Source organism: Lissotriton vulgaris, chromosome 7 (genome assembly GCF_964263255.1).
Source record: "Lissotriton vulgaris chromosome 7, aLisVul1.2, whole genome shotgun sequence".
Taxonomy (NCBI): domain Eukaryota; kingdom Metazoa; phylum Chordata; class Amphibia; order Caudata; family Salamandridae; genus Lissotriton; species Lissotriton vulgaris.
In genome coordinates, this window is record NC_141695.1 from 1,490,405,681 (window position 1) to 1,490,426,613 (window position 20,933).

The window sequence follows — 20,933 nt, forward strand, 5'->3', positions numbered from 1 at the left end:
GCTTCATGCATAGGTAGCAACGGTTAACAAGATTTAACTTCTCTGAAGCGCCTCTGAAGATCTATAGTGAAAGCGTAACATGATGATGACGAAGATTACCGCAGTGAAAATGGGAACTGTACTAGCTGTTTAAAAGAGAGGAAATTGCCTCATTGAAAATTTATCAGAACCTATTTTAAAATGAATTTTGAAAAAAGAAAGTGAAAATGTATGGGCTGTATCTACCAGAGTGCTATGTGGCCTAACTGAAATCACACACACACACACACACACGCACGCATACACGTGTTACCATCCTTGTGGGGACTATGTGTGAATACCTGCCTTGTGGGGACTTACCTTTCCCAATGTTTTTAAAACACACAACTAACAGAAAAATGTTAAGAAAAAATTCATGATACAGGATCCTGCTTCAAATTTGCAAATATATTGTTATTTAATCGTGCGCACAGCACCATCCTTGTGGGGACTTGAACACGTGCTACCATCCTTGTGGGGACCTAGACCGTAACACTATTTGTGATTGAATACAGTCGAAGGCACATGGCTAAATGTTTATTTTAGCAATAATATACACAAACAACATTATAATATATTCATATATGAATTGCTGCATATATAATAGGGGTATACAATAAAGGCAGATTATCTTAATGTGCCAGAAAATACCATATCATGCTTAACGAAAGACACTTAAAGCTGCATTTAACTTATTTATTAGTGCTTAAAATCTTAGGAGATAAGGGAACTAACACATAAAGAAATTAACATATGGAACAAAGGAATATGGTCATCCCCACAAGGATGGTAACACGTGTATGCGTGCGTGTGTGTGTGTGTGTGTGTGATTTCAGTTAGGCCACATAGCACTCTGGTAGATACAGCCCATACATTTTCACTTTCTTTTTTCAAAATTCATTTTAAAATAGGTTCTGATAAATTTTCAATGAGGCAATTTCCTCTCTTTTAAACAGCTAGTACAGTTCCCATTTTCACTGCGGTAATCTTCGTCATCATCATGTTACGCTTTCACTATAGATCTTCAGAGGCGCTTCAGAGAAGTTAAATCTTGTTAACCGTTGCTACCTATGCATGAAGCAGCATGTTCCAAATGGTACAAAACCAAGTACTTGTTCCATCTAGTATACATTCCTCCCACCTCCCTTTAGCATTGCAGACCAATGGTCCCTGAAATTCCACAATATCAATGCAGATTGTGGTGGTGCTCATTCAAAGCAGCATGCCATATGTTATGTGCGGATGTCATTGAATAATACATGCTTAATACTAAGAGATGAACAAACACACACCCACTCTTTCTCTCTCTATTTGTAGGAACCAGCAACAATAGGAATCAAGACTATTAAATAAAGTTCTAAGTATACTGATGCTACTACTCTATTGTCAAACACAACCACTGCGGGCTTCCTCAGTTTCTCATCAAATTAATTCTCCAATTGATCCTGGGGTTCACCAGATTAGTTCAGAATTAATTTTTACAATTAAACTATGGTAGCAATAATCTTTTCTGAAATGTAAATGCTAATGGCTTTTAAAACATGGTGTTCTATGGCTAAGCTTGGAATTAAAAGCACATATATTGCTCTTGATAATATTTACAAAATAAGAACCAAGTAGAAAATACGTCAGTGGGGGTACGCCTGCTCTGATTTAAATAACTTTACGTTAATATTAGGAGTTTCAATATATCAATGCTTTTATTCTACCTTTTAGGTTTTGCCTGCAGAGCGCGTGTGCTGTGCTTGTGAAATGTATTGTATTTATAAAAAATCTTAAATGGGACTTGCATCCCACCCTCACTTTTCATTGATTGGTGTGCTTGACACTTACTTTTCCACCATTTCTATTCGCTGGAGCATACTATTTCCTGTTGCTCCTCTGTGTGTTTCTCTTATCAGTCTCCCATGGCCAAGCACTGTTTTCATCTGCTTTGTAGGACTTTTTTCTTTAAGCTTTTGCCTGCACAGCGCTTGCGCTCAGCTTGTTTTTCAACTGCTGGCATTTCTGTTAAGAGGCTTGAAAGCTTTTGTTTGCCATCCCATCCGGTGTCTTTCATTTGTTTGTCTTCTATCTGTTTCACCCACGCAACAACTTGCATTTCTTACAAGAGTCTAGGAACGCATCATTCTCCAAGCCTCGCTTTCAGCCCTGAGTCCCGCCCCCGGGTTTTGCATGAAGTGCTGGCTCAGTACTCTTCCAAAATTACTACTTTGTTTTCGTTATGCTAGACTGTTCACTATAGGTTTTCAGGAGATCACCAGAAAGGCACAATCAAACAAAATGAAGGCAGACTCACCTTACTGACAGCAGCAGGCACTCAGAGACTCTCTTGGCGAGTCTCATGCCTGAGTGTATACTGCTGCACTATGCACTGCAGTGCAAGTTGCTGTGAGATCAAACAGGTTACACTATCTGATATACAAAATATGCTCATAAAAAAACTACAAAATGACAATGTAAGACAATGCACCACTGCTGGGCATCAATGTGAGAAAGTGACTCTATATATACTGGACCAAAGTAAGGTACAGTGTGCATAGAGTCCACAGACCCCAGAGGTATAACAGAGGTTAAAGTCAGGTCTGACCTTACTCTCAAAAGTGGTAGCTTGGTCGAGCAGTTAAGGCAGTACCAGAGGGAAGTGTAAAGCATTTGTTGTACACACTCAGTCAGCAAAAGGTTTCACACACTCAAGCACTGAATTCTAAGCCAATTGTTTTTATATCAAAAGATATAGTTGTTTTATTTTTTGAACCAACAGGTATAAAATGTACTTTTCTCAATATGAGTACTTGCAGGTAATTACTTTGCAAAGATGCGATAAACTTTGTAAACACAATAGGTACAGTAGTTGCAGTAGGCAACACAATTCTAAACACAATCTAACATTGAGCTCAAGGGGATAAATGCAGCTGATTACTTTATAGATTACTTTTGTAACTCAGGGACTGGATCCTGGATTCAGTCCTGGGGTCTAAGCTGGAAACAGTTTAGTAAAAAGTTTTAGTTAAGGCAATGATTTTTAAGGAATAAAAAGGTATTTTAAAAGTTGACACTTAGAAACTTTTCAGTGAAAAACTAGCAATGTTATCCTATGGACGGAAATTCAAGTCACAGGTAAAGTAGATTCTTGTTACTTTAGTAATCCAGGACTGGACTCCTAGGTTCAGTACTGGGGTCTCTACCTAAGACAGGTAAGTATTTACGTTTCAGTGTTTGGTACGATTTTAAAAGAATATTTGCAATTTTCAAAAGTGGACACTTAGAAGAAATTTCAGAGAAAAACAGTCAATGGTTTCCTTTGGGAGAAAATTCAGGTGACCGGTAAGTATAGGTTAAATCACTTTTGTGGTTCAGTACTGGGCTGAAAGGTACAGTACTGACTCCTCTCCTGATTCCAGGTGAGTAACACGGATTTCGTTACTCGGCGGATTTTAGAGGAATATTTTAGAGTTTCAAAGCTTCACACTTAGAACATTTTTCGAGTCAAACCAGTCAATGTTATCCTATGGCAGGAAAGTGAGTTATCGGTTTCCAGGGGAGTACTCGACTGGTGAAGTTAAGGTTCTTGGCATAGACTCAGGGGTCTCCCAGGGTCTGACAGTTACAGTAGGTACACCCTCAGCGGCACAAGGGCAGCCGGGTGCAGAGAGAGTAGGCCCAATGCAATCCAAAGGAGGGGAGGGGGCCTTCGGTTGGTGGCTGCAAGCAAGCAGGCCACGCGGCTGTGGGAGCTGAGCTCCTGGTCACTTACTCAGGGGAAGTAGAGTAGGGTAGTAGTTGCACTTCCAGCGGCACTCGGGCGGCTGGGTGCAGTGTGCTTTTGAGCCGTCGGGCGCCCAATGTTATTCAATGGAAAAGGTAAAAAGGGAACAAAGGCTGCAGACTCGGGCGGAGATTCTTCAGGTGCCACCACCACTTTGACAGGTAAGTTGGGATCTTGGAGAAGAGGTGAGTACCCCAAAGGAGGGCAAGGGGGCCGTGGGGCGCCGGGTGCAAGGGTGTCTTTGGGTGCCGGGAAATCTTACCCTCGGCTGGTCGCAGTTGGTGGGGGCCCAGGTTCTGAGGCTGCAGGCATCATCTTGGTCATCGAGGAGTGTCTTTGGGCACTGGACTTCGGGTCCCAGTCGCCAGGGGGATGTCCTTGTGGTCTTGGATCACTCGGGCACAGGCCGGGCATGGCGGTGCAGAGTGGGCTGGATTTGCAGTTCCTGGCTGGCACCAGGGGTGTTGCTGTTGGGGGAGTCCCAGTCTGTTAGAGGGTCAAGGCAGGCAGGTCTTCCAGGAGTCCAAGGTTGCTGTCCGCAGGAGTCGCCGGGATTTAGCAGGAGCAGGTTCCAGGGTCGACACGTCGGTAGGGCTGGGGCCAACTCAGTTGGTGTTGTCCTGTTTTTAGCAGCTGCACAGCGGGTCTTCGTCTTCTTGATCTTCTTTCCCCATCGGGATCTGCGGATGGAAGGTTCAGGGAGCCCCTAAATACTGAATTTAAGGGCGTTACAGGTAGGGCAAGGACAGGGACCAATGGGTCCCTGTCCTGGGGTGAGTACACCCCCTAGCCTGCTCCTCTCCAGTGGGTGGGGGGGAAGGAGCCTAGCTGGGATTGGGCAGGGCTCCCCATCTTCAAGATGGCGGGAGCCCGCGGTTGTGCTTCACCTCGTCTCCCCCATCTGAGGGGTGGGGTTGGCACAGGATGGCACACCCCCTTCCTGACGTAGGGTTTCCTGCCAGTCTTCCCGCCCGAGTGGGGGTCAGAACTGGTGGGGGCTAGTTGCTGGGTACAGCAAATGGTCTGGAGAAGCTCACAGAGGCGGCAGGCCTTTGAAGCTTCCCCCTGCCCATCCTAGGGGAGGAGACCTAGCACCTTACCCAGGATGTGCATTGTTGCAGGCCCAGGAGAGTGGGGGGGCTCTCCACCAGGGGTCCAGCAACATGTCTGTTGTGGGGCAGCCAAGGCAACCTCTCATTCCAGACGTGGATTGTAGGTTAGGTTTCAGGGGGCATCTCTAAGATGCCCTCTGGTGCATTTTACATTAAATCTCACACTGGCATCAGTGCGGGTTTAATGTGCTGAGAAGTTTGATACCAAACTTCTCAGTCTTCAGTGAAGCCATCATGGTGTGGTGCAGTTCGTAATGACGACCTCCCAGCACCATATACTCTTAATGGCAGCACTGCACTTACAGTGCCCAGGAATGGCCCTGGGTACTGTAGGGGCACAGAGCTCATGCACCTGTGCCCACACCACTGGCATAGTGCACCCAGCTAGAGGGGTGACTGATATATGCCAGGGCAATGGGTTTGTGGGCATGGCACACAGGGATGTGTGCCATGTCGACTCTCTGTTTAGTTCTGTACTGAGACACTCAGCCTGCAAAGGCAGTGTGTGGGTGTCAGGGTACAGGGCCCCTATGGGTGGCACAAAGTGCTGCAGCCCTTAGGTGCCTTCTCTGGTCACCATGCCCTAGGTACCTACGGTACCATTTACTAGGGGCTGATAGGTGGCCAGAGATGCCAATGGGGTTTTAGTTTCAACAGAGTTTTTAGGGAAGGAACAGAGGCCCTGGGCACCTGGTTGGCAGGAACCCAGGGCACACTCAGTCAAAGCACATCAGCAGTTCAGCAAAAAGTGGGGGCATACCAATGCAAGAAAGATGGCACTTTCTCACAATCATGGGTAACCCGATAGCTACAAGCTGTTTTTTTTTGTTATGTGTACTTGAGTTTGAACGTGTTATATGTGTGTATGGCTTTTGTATCTTTCCTGTTTACTGCCAATAAAGCTATGAATTCACATAAAAGCATGCACTCTGTTAAAAATAAAACGATCTTAAAGCAAAGTGTCCTCAGTTGTAGACTACCTAAAGGCCATAAGGCCACACGCCATACGCCATTACCCACTCTTGAATGTGTTAGACACAGCGCAATCTTTTGCGAACTTGCAATCATACTGCAAAACATTACACCACATACACTGCAAAAATTAAACATGGTACAGGAAAGATAGCTTAAAATTAATTTATTTAAGAAATATAGCAATAATATAAATGATAATATTTTTCAAATGTACAAAATATTACACAATCCCTCTCCAAAGGACTAATGCAGGTGCCTATGCACAACATGACAGTCCTGCACTGCACAAGAGAAGTGATTATGTTACATGTCCCCCCTCTTTCTGTTCATAGATCCCTTTTTTTTCCGTTGTGTTGGCAATAGCACTTAAAACTTAAAAGGTCCTGTTGCACTCAGGACAAATCCACCATGTCTTAAAGAATGAGTTCATTAGGACTGCATATCATTTACGTGATTTTCAACTGCTTTTTTTGGTTTAACACTTTAATGTAATCTCCTTGTGTCAGCATGCATTACAAGCGTGCTTGTGAGCTGTATGATTTTTTTCTACTTTGCCTTTTAACTCATCTTCTTGGCATTTCTATGGTGCGTCTTTTCACCCCTAAATCACAACCATACTAAAACAGGTTTCTCACATTTTTATTTGGGGAACGATGTGGGCTGCATTTCGTTTTAGTTAAATCCTCCGTCCTTCACCCAATATCCCCGCTGTATACCAGCTACTGCACAATATATTTAAGTTAGACCAGTGAACTCAGCTCGCAGAGTTTACAGAGTTTTCAGCACTCCGCGTTACGCGGAGCTCGCTGATTTTGTTTCCTCGCTCATCAAAAGTTGGCGAGCGTGAAAATCCACCTCCGGGTTAGATTTTTCCTCATTCGCGCTAGTCAACGTCAAGTTGGCAAGTGCATGCGAGTGAAATCAAACGCCAGGCGAGATTTCTCAATGCGGGTGGTCAGATTTCTCAATGCAAGTGGTCGCGTATGCTTGCAACCGCTCACGTTGAGAAACCATCTGTTCGCGTTGAGAAAGTTGCCTTTAGATAGAAAATCTACTCAAGCAGCAGAAAGGAAGCAGCGTCCGCTTGCACTGTGCCGTTCGCGATAATTTCACAGCGTGGACAAACACACAGCACTGAAAACTATCGCGAATAGCATTTTTTCTAACCCTTATCGCCGACTGCGGAGCTCCGCATAGCGCGGCAGAGTTTTTTTTTGCACTATGTAGAGTTAACTCCACGAACGCCGCCCAGGCTTAAATATATTGCCATTCTCAATAAACAAGTCCAAACACTTTCACGCAGTTTCAGTAGCTTATATTGCAAAACTATTCACCCAGCTAAAACCTACAACAAAAAATAACTTATTATTAAACACATAGGCGAAACATATTGCATTTATCAGTGCTGGGTATAATCAACTTGCTATCTTGCAAACTGAAGTCATTGCTCATGAAATTACGCAAAAAGAATTGGACTAATATTAGTAAAAGTATTACCTTCTTCACCATGCACATCAAAACGATCTTGAAAACGTTCATATGGATGCTGCGGTTTTCTGTGATTTCCAGTGCATCTTACTCATCATTCACCAGTCTCCACCAACGTGCTTTTCAAAGTCTGAGCCAAGTGTTATGCTTGTAGGTGTTTAACAGTTATATCGCAGCACCCTCTATATCTCTGCAGTTGCTCGGTGAACTACGTTTTTCCAGTGAGAAATAAAAGCATATGTTTTAATGTCAATTAAAATGGCACTGTTTAACTCCGAATGTCGTGAATTATAACAACACTGTATTTGGAATGGCCTACAAAAACATGTACTCAATTCTGCTTGCACAATAGAAGAAAGGAAGTGGTAAAAGGGACACAGCATGATTTCAGTAAAACTTAAAGTCCAACATACTAAAGGCACAAATCTTTATAGACAATTGGGGAAACTAAAATACAAGAGATGCTTACACACCATTGGGAGTTATACATAGAGTTGCATGTTCACTAACTACTGTGAAATATTTGAAAATCATGGTGGACACATTTTAAAAATATAAAATTACAGTACTTAAAGCTTATAAACCGTGCTTAATCTCACTTAACTATAGCATGTTTCTCTATAAAAAATAGGTTTATATTTGGCATTACATCACTTTGAAACCCAGAGACATCTAGCACTTGATGCATGGGTTATATTGATAAATCCTCCCTCTGCTAAGTTTCACACCAGAGGTTACATCAAATAACCATCATTTTCCTTTTATTTAGAGGGCTACTCTACGTCTAAATGATTCTGTGTAATTTCACTAACAGACCTCATCATGCACCAAATAATGAAAGCACGTCCATAATTCAACTTAGCGCTGGTTTGTTCCCATACCAGTTAAAGTGCAGTCGCAATTTCCTGTTTATTCTTCAAAATGTATAGCCCAAGCCTTTAGGCAAAGCTTAAAATGGTCCCAAGAAGTCATCACTATGGAAGGATTCTGCCCAAAAACTGCGATCACCTGTGGATTCGGTGCCATCACCAGCGTTATTTACTGTACAACTTAAAACCTCTGTAGTATTTAATTTCTCTTACAACATGGGTTTTAACATCTATGCTAACATCACACAATTCGTTTTTAGATCAAATAACATCTGACGCTGGATTCCAACATATAGAGGAATCAATTTTCTGCTCCGAAACTCGCTTGGATTCAGATTGCCTAGGGGGAATTTCAGCCTTTTGTCCTCTACTTCACCCACTAATACTCCATCGCGGATTATTCCATGTTTGTAGATTTAGTGCTCTTCCTAGTGTTATATAATTGACAATAATAAGAATATTTGTCCCACACAGTATTAAAGTTGGGAAGTGGCTCCTGCCATTGTATTTTAAAATGGGTCAGAAGGGGTGGCTCAAAAAAGAATGTGTCCTTCTTTCTTTCCACACCAGTCACTAGACATTTATTTTATTAATTTAAAATCTCAGTAAGGTCTCTGCCGAGTTGCGAAAGGGCATGAAGTTGCAAAAAAACAATACCTGTTTTATTCTGATTTTCTAAGTACTAATTTAAAATCAGGCAACAATGAACACAAATAATATTTGACTGGGTATCTCTATCACCCCTAGAAGGACGGAAGACAATATGGCATGGCTTATTAGCAAGGTGAAAAATGTGGAACCTCAATGATATCTGTCAATATTTTTTATGACCGAACTCGTCGGAAGGTTTTTTGTTCGAATGTACTCTATAAATGCATGGTTCTCAGTGTCCTTTTCTTTCCGCTGAGAAGCGTATTCTGTATTTTTTGCTCTCCTTATCTTAGCCAGAGTCTTTCTGGAATTCCTTGTAGGATTCATTCTCTGCATAAAGCATGTAGTTAGTTAGCCTGTCAACATTCTAAAATATTTTCACGAGAATTTGCTATATTCGCAATCTATTGCCTCTTCTTTTCAAACTCGTGTTTTCTCATACCTAAAATATTAGATTTTAGATTGCATTTGATTTATATTAGGCAGTGGTTACTAACTTAAAAACATGATGTCCAAATGATAAACGGTGTCAACTACACCCTAAGAGGATTAGTACGCTCGGTTTAGACTCTGGAAACGTACCTTTGTAGCCAGTGCCAATGAACGCTCGTCCTGCTTTCTATCGTTTTGACTCCTGCCAAAGCAAGATGGGTCTATATGTACAAATAATAATGGTCAATAAGCTATTTAGTTGGTCCTCAAAGACCATCCACGTTTCTCTTATGTTACTGCCACTTTACAGTATATGCATGTTCTCTAATTCACCATGCATCGTTTTCTTTCTTAAGGCCCTGACTAGAGGTGGGTTGCAATGGAGCGAGGTATTTGCTGTACCAAGAAAATTCCAACACTCAGGGATGTTTATAAGTTTTGATAAATACCTCTGTTTTTAGGTTTCTACGGGAAACCTGCAGAATTACCATTCTGTGCACCAAATTCAACGTGTCTTGAAATTTACCAAGCATTTTTCACGAGTAAATTTCGGAAGGTCTGACCTGGCAAAGTGTACCTTGGCAAAATTGTGGACGTGCTGTAGTTGCAGCACAACTCCTAATTTTAATCACTGTGCAAAAGGGGGACTGCACATTGGTTGGAATTTAATGTCCCCCTTCCCTTTTAACCAGGGCCTTAAAAGGTATTTTCACTATGGGAAATATGCTCCAAGCTTGAGCGACCCACAGAAGAGGTAGCACAAAGGCAGATGCAGGGTGTGCTCATTTCTCACTTATAGTAAATGAATGAATTGTACAAATTAGTTAAAATCGGCCTTTAATTCAAAGCAAGAAAACAAACAATTAATTTAAAACAATAATAAAGACATCTATTAGAGAGAAAAAACTGTCCATTACTTTAATGATAGCTAGATATAAAATGTAACAATTAAATCATAACAAGTGAAGGATATATTTAAATTATGTAAAAAGATGTTGGCCTTTTACCACCATGAACAATTCGATATTAAACTAATAAAGATTTATCAATCATTTTACCAAACATAAAACAACTGAATGGGGTCTATCAACGATTGTTCCTGTTTTTAAAAAAGGAGATAAGGGCAGTCCACATTGCTACCGGCCAATCTCATTAATGGACTCCATGGTCAAAATTATGGGGAGAATCCTACTACAGAGAATAACATGCTGGGCGACCGAAAATAACACCATGTCGATTTCTCAGGATGGTTTCTGTAGGGGGCGCTCCACCATAACCCAGTGCCTTAACCTCTTCCTTGTATTGAGTAAATACACCACTGTACAGAGGGGAACTGTCCATCTTGCCTTCATGGACCTTTCTTCAGCCTTCGACTGTGTTAACAGGGGGGGCTGTGGAGGTCCATGAGGGAGAAAGGTGTGGATCCAGGGTTAGTCGACTTTCTGGTGGATATGCACAGTAATACCAGTGCTAATGTCAGATATTCTGTAAATGGGGACACCACTGGTAACTTTGACATAAAGAAGGGAGTGCGTCAGGGTTGCATTCTTGCCCCCTTCCTTTTTAATTTGTATATTAATGATTTAGATGATTACCTACAGAATGTACAGGCGGATTGCCCCAGAGTTGGCAGGCGGGGTATTCCAGTTCCTTTATACGCAGACGATGCGGTTTTAATCTCAAGAACGGAGAAGGGACTCCAGGCTCTTTTAAATGCTTTTAATACTTTTATGTCTGACCGAAATCTATTGGTCAACAACTCTAAATCTTACATAATGCATGTTAGCCATAAACCTAAAAAGAACTTTATTTTTAAACTGAATGATGTTCCAATACCAGCCACAGAAACATTCTCATATCTTGGTGTCCTGTTCGATACCAAGCTTAATTGGGGTCCACACTTGGTCAGAAAGAAAGGTGAACTGACAAGGGCTAATGCTTCTGTTTTTAACTTTGCGACAAAACTGGGCAAGAAGCCAACAAACGCAATGATTAAGCTTTACAATGCCAAATCTGTTGCTACAGCTGCATATGGTAGTGAACTCTGGGGATATGTAACTGAAGAACAGTTGCAGGTTGTTGAAAACAATTTCCTAAAGCGTTTACTTTGTGTCCCCACCAGTACACCCAACTTGACAGTACACGAAGAACTGGGAATCCAGTATCTAAGTGATATCTTTTTCTTAAGGCCTCTGATTTGTTGGGTGAAACTGTGGATAAATCAGGACATACCCCTTACCCATTTGATTGTAAGAGATCTTGTATCTCAGGACAAACACATGCGTGTCCCGTGGTTAAAATATTTGAAAACTTGCTTTTCCAGGCTAGGTCGCTTGAATCTGTGAGGAAATCCTAGCGGAATTGTAAAAGGGGATATATTTGCAATCAAACAAGCCTTCTATAAGGATAAGTTGGCTCAAAGGGAAAGAGAGGAGCTTATGAAGCCAAGAATTAGGAAATATGTGATGTTAAAAACTTGTGAAAGCATGGAGCCATATTTAATGAGTAATTTCACCTCTCATGAGAAATTCTTGTTGACTAGGTTTAGATTTGACATCTTCCATCATCTTCTAATTCGACCGAAGTCAGACATTTTTAATAAGGATACAGCACCCCGTGGCTGCGACGGGAAGTCTCCTCAGGATATGCTGCATTTTATGTTTTTATGTAGGTTTTATGAATATCCCCGCAAACGATATCTTGTTGCCCTCCTAAGGAAACTTAATTTTAACCAAATCAAACCTGCCTTTTTTTACTTACAGCTTTTGTACAGTGATAGTGTTTTACAGGTTAAAGATTTTTTTAAATTAACAATCAAATTAAGGAACTGCCTAGACCAATGATGTTGTAGTTACTATTTGCACTTTACCATGTATCTGGATCATCGTATTGACAATGGGCTACGTGTAATATAATCTTTGTATGTGACTATGAATTATTGTATTAGTATGAATAATGTTTTTAATTGCATTGTACATATGTGCACTTTTATGGTGTGAAATATAACCGAATAAAGTCTCCATTGAATTGAATTGAACAACTGAATATTCCTTCAGAGAGCTATAAGTACTGCAGTATAAGAAGAAGAAATAGAGTCAGCTAGCTTTGTCAGGCACATAGCCAACAGACCAAAGAGCAGGGCGGAGTCCAAATGGTGAGCAGCACACGCTCAAGGTCTGGGCAAAGTAAGAGGTGCAGAAGTTGGCCGTGGGGTGGACCATAGAGATCCAAGGTAAAGTGAAGGCCCGTGAGGAGTAGCACTGGGTCAAAGGAGTAAGGGGGGCAGGGTTTAAAGGAGTAAAGGAGGCAGAAAGTAGCGCAGGGTCCCCTTTCACCAAGAGGCCTGGGCAGCACGTGATCGATGGGGCAGTACAAGGTCCAAGAAAAGAAAGCAGTGAAGGTACAACCGGAAAAAACTGCAGGGTCAAATTAGGGTAGAAAGTGCATGTCTCAGCATGGGGAGAAGCTCAGCGTCCATTAGTGGAGAAGAAACAGTGTTTTAACACTGCATGATCCAGGCTCTCGGAGTAGGATAGGATGCAGAGATCAAAGGGGAGGAGACCGAGACCCAGTGAGCCATAGAAATATAGCTGGGCAAGCAGTGTAGGGTCCAGGGAGACCAACGCACGGTCATAAGACATAAAATCAGATCTAGTGACTACAAAAACACAGTGTGTTTTGTTCCTCACATGACTTGTTATTTGTTCTACTACAAGAAAGCAGAAAAGTAGACTTAATGTAAAGAAACATATGGACAGGGGATACGATGAGAGAGAAAGGTGGTCAAAGAGAGAAGAGGGGATAAGATGAGAGAGAAAGGTGGTCAAAGAGAGAAGATGAGAAAAGAAAGTGAGGAGAGAATATAGAGAAAGGGAATGTGGGACAGGGTGGTAGTCAAAGTGAGGGAGCAAGACATCCCTTATAATAGTTATGGTGCCTGATTAGATAAACTAAGCCATAGTATCTCTACTAAAGAACATTTCAAAAGGAAGCAGCAGGTAAACCAAGGGAGGAGGATTTCAGACAGGGATGTGACCACAACAGAAATAAAGTCACCCCCTTCCGAACCGGTCTTCTGGGTTGGTATTCAAGGGATAACCCTTTCAACGGATAAATTGCCTACTGACCAATCATCATCAGAACGTGGCATTTTCCATAGTTCTCTCTCAGTTAAAGGGCTTGACAAGCAAGATCCTTGGGTCTGACATGTAAATCAGAGCCTTTTCCTGGTTATTCAGTAAGCCCATTTTTTTTTTTTTAGAGTGGGGGATGGAGACGGGAGCAGGAGAAGAATACTCGATCATCACACATCTGCAGTAGAATATCATTAATTTGTAACTGAAACCATAGAAATGTCACATAAGCAGTAATCCTCCATTTATAGGTTTTGCCTGCACAGTGGTCGTGCGGTGCTTGTGAATTCGATTGCATTTAATATAAATCTGAAGAGGGACTTACATCCCGCCCTCACTTTTCAGTTGTTTGTGCGCTTGACACTTACTTTTTCTTTGTTTCTATTGGTTGTAGTGCGCTGTTTCTTGTTGTTGTTTGTGTGGGTTTCTTATCAGTGTCCCACGGCCCAAGTACTCCTTTTCCTCCGCTTTTATCGACAAACTTCTTTGTTATTTGTGAGCAAGCATGACAGCACCCCTGCTTGTACCCTTCTCCTTCTGTGCCACTCCTCTCACAGAATCTTAACGCCTTCAACAGGCTCTGCTTTATCCTCGGCGTACAACCCAACCTGTGCCTCGGCCCCTACAGCTGCAGCTCACTTCACAAAACCCTTGCTTTAAATTACTGACAATTTTTCAACCTACAAAGTAACCTTTAGTCTGTTGTTGCTCAGCAACACAACGCAGCCTTCTTGCTCTATGCTTTGAGGGAAATGTGTTAAAAATCTAAATTTATTTATGTTTTAACAATCCATAAGAATGTGCATGCTTTTCGGCAGGCTCCCCTCCTCCTTCGCATTCCTTACACAGTTACTTGTAACAGAGCCCCTTCACCCACGTCCTTGCTTGTAACAGCCCACAACACACTCGTCCTGCATGAACTCTTCATTTGCATGGCTGAGGAAAGTTTTATGTTTTTGCAAGGGAGCAGCAGCTGACAGGGTGTTTCCATGTTGCACAGTAAGAATGTCTTTTTTACCTTTGAATGCGGTATTTTTTTTCTGAAACAATGCAAGTCGTTGAGTGATATTACAGGTTTACACAATACAGGGCAGCCTCATTACTCTAGCTTCCTACAGACCAAATACTACAACCTAATTACCATGTTCATGCCTTATGCTCTTCTGCCAAGGAATCGGAGTCGAAAGGGCAGCAAAGACTCAACTGTTTTGCACTACTATCAGGGATGTGGAATTCCTATGGCCCGACGCCCAGGACATATTGTTTGGGGTCAAGGGCAACAATTTTTTATGTGTATTTTGTCCTTGGGACAAGTAGGCTCAGCCCCCTGCAGCGCAAACCCTTTGGCTGCCAGTGTGCAGAACCACATTATGGATCAGGGAAGGGCACTGTCTGCAGTTACGGTAATATTTTTGTCCATATGTGAATGCTATTCAAACTTGTATTTATGGTTCATTAATTGAAAACCTTTATTATTAGGGTGAGCGCTCCACTTAAATGTTGCAAGCTCTGACTGCACTACTCACAATGGTTCCAGTATAAAATGTGTACACACGTTTTCAAAGTTTAGCAATACAAGACTATATCTAATGCTCCCAGCATGCTCTCTGATATGATGGAAATAGTTGCAGAAGCTTGAAAACAAGATTGATGATTCTTTGCTTTCAAAATAAAATGTTGATAAAAAAATGAAAGCAGGAAAAAAAAACATTTTGCTAAACTTTCTTTGCAGCATCATTTAGTAATGTGTTGGTGCATGCTAGTGTTTCCCAAAAATATTCATAATGGAAAATCAGTGTAACCATTTTCAATACGATTATGGGAAACAAAAATAAACAAGCATTGGGAAAGTCGGTAGGTCTGAAATTGGTGGTCAGCTTTTTGGTTTTGTTAATGTGTGACTTGTTTTGGCATGGTTTTTGTAAAACCTTATTGGTGTGGGGGCTGCCGAGCCCCTCACAATTATAACAAACATTGGCAGAAGAAAAAATTGTTTTTAGTCTGAAAAACACACTGCTACACTAGTTACTGGCACTGAACAAAACTACTTTGTGTGCCGATATGCTCCTTGTGAAAGAGCGGAATGCAGTCCCTCACAGTGAAGCCAGCTGATACAGAGAGACAGAATTTTAATAAACGCAAAAGGTCATGGCCAGACTAAATTTGGAGCCCAATTATTAAAGAAAGTCTCAAAAGTGCACCCATATTATATAGCTGTAAAGGTGCGAGGCGGTGCGCTACCGAGGAATGGTGGTCTCCCATTACTGATCCTGTCATACCTCCTCCCTTACAGACTGACCCCTGGGATACGGGACTGGACGACGTGGAAGAAGAGCGCGGCGCCTTTAATTGGGCGTACTCTGAGGAGGAGGTGACCCCTCCTCCTGTATTCGTCTGCGACGCCAGATTGGATAAAGAGCAGGAAGTACGGACAGAAACGTGTGACATCACCCCGGAGGAGGAGAAGGCGAGGAGCGGCGTCGGAGAGCGGTTGGAGAGAAGCGGAGAAGTCGGTAAAGAAGGACACCGAAGGAATTCCGAAGAGCAGGCCGAAAGAGACGAACCCCACGGAGAGCCAGGAGGCCAACGACCCTGTGAGCCGCCGTGCCACTCTCCCGGGGGAGGAGCGTGGCTATCCCAGGTACGGGACCGTATGGCGGTGTGGGTGGGAAGACGGCGTGCGTGTAAATAGTGTATAGCCAACCCCGTCTGTGTTTTCTCGTATCCCTCTCCTCTTGTGTTCATTACCCCGCGTTTAACCCTCACTTTCTGTACCCTCCCCACGTCACCGACTACATAGCAGTAAGTTCAACACTGGTGACCTTCCCCCACACGGCCCCAAGGTGCAAGTCCCCAAAAGACTGTAGAACTAACGGTTCCCTCTCTGTTGGTCTTCCTTTACATGGGCTCCGGAACACCGAGACGCTTCATTGACCAGACCTTGAGGACAAGACCGGAAGACCAAAGACCCAAGAGAAGGAGAATACCACGGTTCAAAGACGGATCCCAGTCACTTTGCTAGGGAGAGACTTACGTTTAGGACCAGGAGAACTTTGCAACCAAACCCTAAACGTACTATACCAATAAAACCCTCCTTACTCCCAAGACCTGTTGTCCATTCAGTTTCTGCTTCAATACCGGGTTTGCCTATCAGTCCTGTCCCAGAGCCTATTCTCGGTCCTACGGTTAACCCCTCACCCCTACACCCGGTCACAATAGCCTTGCATTAAGTGCTGCTATACGGCTTTTGTATATTCCTAAGAATTTACAAAAGTAGGACAAGAAATAGTACTTGAAGAAAATATTTGTGAACTGCATTTTAGCATGAGCAGATAGGCATGTGTAGATTTTCTCATACGAAAATCTGAGTGTTTGCAGATTCACTTTTCATCCAACCGCTTTTTTCCACAACACTGGAAGAAGGCTTATGTCTGCCTTTGCCAGGAGTACATTTCCAACTTTTCTCAGTATGGGAAAAAGATTAGAGAAGAGTTGTTGAAAACCCCTAAAACGTGCAAGTTAGTAGGTTTGCACAGACTCAAAAGGGCATTCTAACCCTGGAACTATTCCTTACCACTACCTTCAGCCCCAGTATGTAGATCTGGGGAAACGTGGCAACATATGGGCATTGCAAGTATTCAAACACTACTTTGGTATGAGCCCTGTCATAATCAGAGAAGCTATATCAGAGCTCTTATATAATGAGATTGCTGACATAATTTGTCGCCGCACTACATGGCACTAAAGGGACAAGTGGATTTTGTTACAGGACAAGTAGATTTATGAAGCAACCTGCCCGTTGGACAAGTAGATATATTAATAAATTCCACACCCCTGTGCTATAAATCACATACATTGTTCTCCTCTCTCATCATACCCCTTCATCACTCAGTTGCTTTCCAGTTGGCTACACATTTCCTCTCTGCTTCTTGTGTTTTGTCTATAGTGGTTTGCCCTCAGAGACCTGTGGGATCCGCTCAAGTAATTAATTTGATTTCTAGCGGTTTGAGGGTCTCAGTTGGAGAAAAGTGCAATGTAAACTTTCTAAAATAGAAACCTCAAAATGAACTGAATTTAAAGGAAATATAAATGTACTTAATCCCACAATGTATTTCAAACGCAGACCCTTCTACGTGTAAAGGACTTGGAGAGTTTTACATGAGCACGTTACATTACACAAGGACACATTTATTTTTACATACATGGGGGATTAAGTGTTTTTTTTAAATGTTATCTAATACTACATAAGTGTGCATCTACATGCCATCTCCTCTCAGGTGCTCTGCTCACATTGTTGATAACTGCCAAATGCCATGTGTTTTCAGGGCCTCTCTATCCCTTCTGACCCGCCTCCCCCTGTTCCTCTCACTTCCTCCGGCTCCGTCCTTGCTTGAACCTTCCCTCCCACCCCCTCCATTGTCCTTCTCCCCAGAGACAGCACTGACCACCTCATAGCCATAAAAGTTGCTCCTTATTATACAACTTCTATTTGTTACCTGATTTTTCTCCCACTTCATCCTTTCTTGTTCTAATACCGTTTAAAATCGACAGTCTCCCCTTCCAATTATGTGCTTGCACTTCAAATACAACAAAAAACTTGCAGACAAAAACCACGAAGTACAATATCTAAAAGTTATCCTGAAGGATACCGCTAAAACGCAGTGGCTGTGTATTTAGTAATAGCCTCCATTTAGTAATAGTATTTTCTACGAACATGTATTCGTTGCAAAAGGCATCAACAGTGAATCTATTGAACAGTAGTACCCAGTTCAATAATCTCTTTCAAATATTTAATGCTTGCTCAGGTTCGAGAGCTCTTACTTTATTTTTCTCTTCTGGTTTGCTGTGCTAGCAAAGTGAGTTGTAAGCTTTAAGCCTATGGTATGTCGTATGACAAAACTGTTAAAAAAGGGAAGCACCAAATTAGTTTTATATCAACATATTGCACATTTTATAAAACAATGCTCCCCTTGAAGTCTGCTCATTTCCTGCCCGCTCTGTGTTCACAAATCGTACGTGGTCTTCAGCTTTATCCACGCTTCCAGCCTTTATGAAGTTATTTTTGACGAGGGAATAAGGGGGGATGCACATTGTATAGACAAATCCTGTTCTGTAGAGAAAGCCTAGATGACAACATGAGCCTCACGCTTGCACCATTGGCTAGATTTCAAATGCTGTGTCCAGGCTACAGAAAGGCTGAAAGTCTCCAAGGAAACACTATTAGCCAGAGATACGCGCCATAAATAAGACATTAATAAATACCAGTGAGATTCTTGAACTGTGGCTCTGGCTGCGAATTCACGATTTCCTTTTGAGCAGATAACATTCCAGACCCCCACCCTGGACTCAAGAAGGGAGCTCTCGCACACCTGGGGATTCTGCAAAATTATTAGTCTGCATTAAAACAAACAGCATGATATTCTACAATGTGCATTGGTAAACAACCATAAACTAATGACTGTAAACACAATCCCATATGAAGCGGTCTGCAGCATAGCTCTTTTTGAGAAATATACTTATTTACTGCGCCTACAGCTCAGGCAGACAGCTGAAATTGATGTTACTGAACAATATATTGCCATTCTCAATAAACAAGTCATAACACTTAAGCAGTGTTTCAGTAACGTATATTGCACAACTGCTCAATAAGCTAAAACTTACAACAAAAACTTATAATTAATCACATAGGCTAAACTTATTGCATTTACCAATGCTTGTTATAATCAACTTCCTATCTTGCAAACTGAATGAAGTATTTGCTTATGAAATTATGCAAAACCAATAGGACTAACATTAGTAAAAGTATTACCTTCTTCACCATGCACATCAAAACGATCTCGAAAGCGTTCATATTATGCACATTAATGACAGTAATTCCCTTCCCCAGGACGTCCACGCCGTTCCTGACATCACTCTGCTCCTACACAACAGCACATCCCACGGTATTAGTGCGGTGACTACCTTCCACAAAATGTTGGGACAGTGTTGAAGCTAATATTCAACGGAAGTATTTATGTCTGTAATAACAGCCAAAAGACTTGGGACAAGCCGTGTGCTGACAACCAATCAGAAAAGAGAAAACAGATTCCTCTGGGAGTGTGAAAGCATAGTTAGCTTGAATTGGCCCGAGGAGCATTGTGATGGGATTGGCTAGAGAATTCTTATCAGATACTCATTGGATATGGGTTCCAGAAATTGGCCTGGGATCTCACGTGCTAGATGTTCAAAGACTGAAACGCAGTAGCAGCGCGCGTGCGTGCAAGGCATGGAATTTATATGTAACATATTGCAGCCTACATCTGTAAGCATGATGTTCCGGAACTGCTCATGGAGTGATTTTCCCTGCGTGTTTCAATAAACAGCATGCCGACTTAAGGCAAACAGACGAATGTAAATGAAATCTGTATGTTTTTTCTACACTTTCGGATTTCTGTCTGATTGCCTGGACTTCGCCCTGAAGCAATGTTAGAGGCGCCGTTTGTGACCTAGAGCCTCCCGGCCTGTATCTTCCGCACGACGAGACCAGCGCCACTTGTCCATCTTTTCCGCTTTAACCCATTTGTCATTGTCAATACTGAAACCGGCCCCCAAATTAAACTGCCCTCCTACCCTTCCAGTCGCCAGTCCGGCATAGTTACCTTTTTCAATGCAATACTGCAGATATGTATGCTTATTAGATATAAACGTCATGATTACTGTGTTTCCAGTTTAGGGTGCACAGGTACCCCGTTCAGTGTAGTCAGTTTGTTAAAATAAACTAGCTTGTGTGCCTCCCTGCACCACAGCATCCTCTACACAGAGAATTTTACACTCCTTGTTCTGGAATCCACTGCGAATCAAGGGCCGATATTACATTGCCAACAATCTGCTCTGCTCTGTTGTGTCACCAGTTAATTCACAGTTGTCCGATGCCCTTTCAGTGTTGCTTTGCAGGCCCCTAGATGGAAGGGAGGAGGTTGTGGGCACTGCAGAGTAGGGTGGCCAACTGGCATGGGCGCACATTCAGGATAGTGAGTGTAAAAGTTCAGGACAAGGGGTCAAAATTCACAACAAAAATTCAGGACAGGAGGTCAAAATTCAGGACAAAAATTCAGGGCAACAGGTATGCTTTTCAGACACATCAGTGGATGTCATGCAATAGTGTATAAATAAATAGGCAAGGAACATAAGTACAAGTCACTTCTCCTGCAATTTTTCACTTTTTCCAGCCCGGTCACTTCTCCTACCCCATCACCGCTCCTTCCCTGTCATTTCTCCTGCCCCGTCACTGCTCCTTCTCGTTCACTGCTCCTGCCCCGTCACTAATCCTGCCCGTTCACTAATCCTGTCCGTTATCTGCTCCTGCCCGTTATCTGCACCTACCCATTCACAGCTCCTGCTCATACCTAATCACTTCTCCTGCCCGTCACTTCTTCTGCCCCATCACTTCCCTTGCCCGGTCACTTCTCCTGCCCCGTCACTTTTCCTGCCCCGTCACTGCTCCAGC

The 20,933-nt window shown here is 42.5% G+C and overlaps 1 protein-coding gene across 4 annotated transcripts in view; it reads right to left on the reverse strand.

Moving 5' to 3' along the window:
• The window catches only part of LOC147705857 (uncharacterized), a 233,116-nt gene extending 213,598 nt beyond the window's left edge, over window positions 1–19,518 (reverse strand). Inside the window, exons 1-3 of one of the 4 annotated variants that reach the window (XM_086932296.1) lie at window positions 19,257–19,518; window positions 18,710–18,825; window positions 7,372–7,570 (exon numbers count right to left, since the gene is read on the reverse strand). The gene's annotated coding sequence lies outside the window, so the exon portion shown is untranslated. The remainder of the gene's footprint in view (window positions 1–7,371; window positions 7,571–18,709; window positions 18,826–19,256) is intronic. The other 3 variants (XM_086932298.1, XM_086932295.1, XM_086932297.1) reach the window with 3 other exon arrangements.
• Between the last annotated feature and the right edge of the window lie 1,415 nt (window positions 19,519–20,933).